A 5,000-nucleotide genomic window follows, 5' to 3' on the forward strand; every position below is an offset into this window, starting at 1 on the left:
AAAGAAAATAAGGACTGTTTGGCCGGTAGTAGCATAACTCATCAACGGGGGTGTGACTGTTGATTTTGAGAGCGGTGGGGGGGGAAAGGCACCTGTGTCTGAAATGGCCCCTGTGTTTGCATGGCTGGCTTGGGATGTTCTTCTCACCTGTGTGCCGACTGCACACACCATCTGCCCAGCTCTGTTTGCTCTTCATTACCCGGCCGTTGTGAAAGGAAAACAGCCTCAGCAAAGAGACACGCATCACTTAGGTGGAAGAGATCCCAAACATCTCCCAGACCCCTAGAGAGCTCACTCACTGCGTCTGAAAAACACACACACACACATGGAGATGGCAGATCTATCAAATACTGTGCATTCTGCGAGATAAAAGGATGAAAAAAAAAGCTTCAAAAGAAGCTCCAGAAGAGTTGAAAACCCTCCAAAGCGTTTTGGGGGTTACCATAATTCATACGCTTCCGTCGTTTTTAGTCGGTCGATTCAAGATGGACTGTTTGATACCTCAGGCCCCGGCGTTTGCAGTCCCCTTCATCGGGTTGATCTACACCTCGCAGGTTCAGAGATGTAGGAGTGTACACGGGCTGCTGAAGTGCTTAGCGTCGCGGACGTCCTGCCTGGAGCTTCACCCTGTCGCCCCAGAAACTGTCACCGCGCAAATGGATGGCGACAGTTAAAAAGGAAACTATTTGAAAAATATTTGTCTATTCTGGCAAGCGCGCACTCCGTCGAGAGGCCATCTTTCACCGAAAATGACTGGCACAGTTTGAAGCAGCTGTCCGACCGACACAAGTCCAGATGCTCGAGATTCCTCTTTCAAAGAGATACTGCCGGAGATCTTTCTCTGCTACGTTTAATGCCCAGTGTAGATTTCTGAGGAGTTAAGTCAATATAATTCCAGAGCAAAAAGTATTTAACTCTGAGAGTGTAAAAATAAACACCAGGTTTAATGCTTATTAACATGTTTAGATAATGTTGGACACCCACATGGAGCCGGATCACCTCTATGAGTAAATATCAACAATTTGCTGTGTGTGTGTGTGTGTGTGTGTGTGTGTGTGTGTGTGTGTGTGTGTGACCCAACATGGACAAAATAGGCATATTGTGATTGTATAGTCGATTTCTGTTTGTTGGCTTTTCATTGATTATTCGTCTTTTATGTTGGAATGATGAATTATCGAGTCAAAACATTGCATTCTTGTTCAAACTGGAATCTCCTTCCTGTAAACCAGTCTGGGGTTCATTCTATTTCATTATACCGTGTTTTTCTTTCATTTCCTTGGATTTTTTATGCGGTAGATCCATTCTGCCAAATATTGGTCTTTAGCTCTTTAGTGGAACATCTGCGAGTCATTTCAGATAAGCATCCTTATCTCCTCTCCAAGAGGGATTCCATACAGTGAAGAGGAAATCTGAGAGAAAACGCAACATAACACAGCAGTTTAGCCTCTTGGGCTTCAGCTAATATTACACATAAGGGCCATTTAGACCTCATAAAAGTCAATGACAGTGACAAAAATACTATACTACGCCGCACTGTGCTGTACTGTAATTTCCCCCAATCTCTATGTAGTTTCGACGATGTAGTGTGTATCGTGTTCCCGGTGACATACAGGCCGTGTCCAGTCTCCCGTGGACCAGCGGGGGGGGGCGGGGCCTGATATGAGCCATCAGTTCAGTATATGAGTGATCCGAGCTCGGCTGCTCGGGCCTAGCATGCCGTGGTGAGAGACAAAAGTTAATGAAAGCACTTTGGCGAAACGGGACACCACCCAATTAGTTTCATTGCTCTAACCCCTACGTGACCCATCAGCCCCGTCGTTTTGCTATCAGTCCTTATCCAGGTTTTTCTTTTTTACAGGACATACTTTTATTAGATTTAGTCACATGGGGAGAGAAGATGGATGGATTCCAGTTTGGTGACATCACCTACTTAGCAGCTGAGATGGACACTTGAGCCATTCTTACAGTAGTGACCTGGGAAGTGACCCAGGCGTCATAAAGTAGCGAGGAGAAGAAGGAGAGTTTAGCTGTCATTCATTTTCCCCCTGTTCCCGAGGTGAGAGAGCTAGAGGTGGTGTGCACACATGACATGTACACTATCAATCTTAATGATCAAAGTCAATAAGTATAAGTATATAATAAGAGTAATATATAAGTTCATGCTGAAGAACATGCATTATATTTGACTGTCTTGTCTGTAGGTTAGTTCTCGTCTTGTTATTTTGTAACGTTATGTGTATACGTTATGTTATGCTGAAACATGTTAATCGAAACAAACAAACAAACAAGCAAACACACACACACACACACACACACACACACACACACACACACACACACACGCACACGCACACGCACACGCACACACACACACACACACACACACACACACACACACACACAAACCTACTACAGTGGAATCCGCTTATAGTGCTCACGGTTATAGTGATCAACTGCTTATATTGATGAAAAAGCTTGGTCCCACATCATTCCTATACACATGCTGTTTAAATAATTTGCTTATAGTGAACCATACTCCACTTACAGTGATTATTTTGGGCCTTGTCCCACCTGAGAACAATGGATTTTTTTAGACTAAAGTAATTTTATTTATTTATTTTACTTACAAATTGCCAAAAATGAGCCAACGAGATACAGCAGCGATACTCGGTGCATGTCTGTCTGTATATGGAGAGATCACGACATCTCGTGTCTGTGGAGAAATGGCGGCGTCTGTCTACTACGCGAGACTGCTGTGTTTGAAACAGCTGGAGGTCAATAACATTCATTTACTTTATATGTGCTGTATTCATGTAATACATATACAAATGCAATTGGTAATCTGCATGAGAAATAAAGAAAAAGAAAATAATCAGTTATAATGATCATCTGCTTATAGTGATCAATTTGACCCGTCCCGAGGTGACCACTATAAGAGGAGTGCACTGTCAAAAGAAATTTACTTTCAATTAAGCCACTTGGCGTGTTAACTCCTAGGTGGTGTGACCCTCCGCCACTTCCACCGTAAACTCTGCTCGTTAACATCTGACACCGGCAGTAAAATCAGACCTCCATCTACAACAGTTCAGGATGTACGGTGATAAATTACCCCCCCCTTTCCCACACACACACACACACACACACACACACACACACACACACACACACACACACACACACACACACACACACACACACACACACACACACACACACACACACACACCGCACTCCACAGGGCAGACCCCCCGCTGGTTTCCACCCAGAGAGAGAGAGGAAACAGTGTGTGTTTGGTTTTGGACGTTGAGTCAGGAACTCCACTATCACAGGGAATTTGGGAAAGATGTGGCACATGGTACAATTTATTCCCACTCAAAAGAGGGGAAATTATACTTGCTTGACCTTTGTGATATTCATGAAAGATGGCTTAAGATCTTGGATTAAGGGCTATTTCGGAAAATCATATAATTCTATTGGCATGTTTCCAAAGAGCATTGAGCGCGATCACGTCTGGCCTGTTTAAAGAATAGTCCAAAGAGCAGCCATTGTGGATCGACCCATTACAGGCCCCCAAATAGGGGTGGGGGGGGGGGGGGGGGGGGGGGGGGGACAAGCGCAGAATTTTCACTGGGGTCAAAGGGGTCTTTCCTGTGATGGAAACAGCCCCTTTTCCACAATAGGACCAGGAGGAGGATATGAACTCATAAAGATGTAGGTGTGGGAATGGAATGGCATTTCAGAGTGTACACTAGTCACTACTAGACTCACTTTTTCCTCTCCAATCATGCACATAGTCCCAAAGCGCTCCTGAAGTCACTCTGACAGCTCTGTGTTTACCCTCTGTCTTCAAAATGAGAGGCTCTGGGGGTGAAGGGGCACAGGACGGGGGACGGGGGGACGGGGGGGGGGGGTATGTTGTCGCAAAATGGTGACTATAGGGGCCCGAGACAGAGAGGCACCTCTCTGTGACTGTGTGACTGTGGTGACTGTGTGACTGTGGTGACTGTGTGACTGTGGTGACTGTGTGACTGTGTGACTGTGTGACTGTGTGACTGTGGTGACTGTGTGACTGTGCGACTGTGGTGACTGTGGTGACTGTGTGACTGTGGTGATGTGTGACTGTGGTGATGTGTGACTGTGTGACTGTGGTGACTGTGGTGACTGTGCGACTGTGGTGATGTGTGACTGTGTGACTGTGGTGACTGTGGTGACTGTGCGACTGTGGTGATGTGTGACTGTGTGACTGTGGTGACTGTGGTGACTGTGCGACTGTGGTGACTGTGTGACTGTGTGACTGTGACTGTGTGACTGTGGTGACTGTGGTGACTGTGTGACTGTGGTGACTGTGGTGACTGTGTGGCTGTGTGACTGTGGTGACTGGGTGGCTGTGTGACTGTGGTGACTGTGTGACTGTGTGACTGTGGTGACTGTGTGACTGTGACTGTGGTGACTGTGTGACTGTGTGACTGTGTGACTGTGTGACTGTGGTGACTGTGTGACTGTGTGACTGTGGTGACTGTGTGACTGTGTGACTGTGTGACTGTGGTGACTGTGTGACTGTGTGACTGTGTGACTGTGTGACTGTGTGACTGTGTGACTGTGGTGACTGTGTGACTGTGTGACTGTGGTGACTGTGTGACTGTGTGACTGCGTGACTGTGGTGACTGCAGCATCCTTCGCTCTCTGGGTGAGAATGTGAGAACAGCTCACACTGGAGATGGACTGCGAAAAAACCCCAGAGAGCTGGTCCTGAGCCACCGATCTCTGTGGGCCCTTGTTTGAACTTCAGATGGAGTACTGTATAACACATGCCACACTCTTAGAAAATAAGGCTCATTAGGGTTCTATATAAAACTTAAGGTTCTATATCATTTCCCAAAGAACCCCATGTCTAAAAAGGTTCTATACAATTTATGTAAGAGAACAAAGAACCCTTCAAAGAAGCCTTCTTCTTCTTAAGGTTGATTGGTGGACCCCAAAGGGTTCTATTTTTAAAAAGT

This window comes from Poromitra crassiceps (genome assembly GCF_964638095.1).
Source record: "Poromitra crassiceps genome assembly, chromosome: 8".
NCBI classification, from domain to species: Eukaryota; Metazoa; Chordata; class Actinopteri; order Beryciformes; family Melamphaidae; genus Poromitra; species Poromitra crassiceps.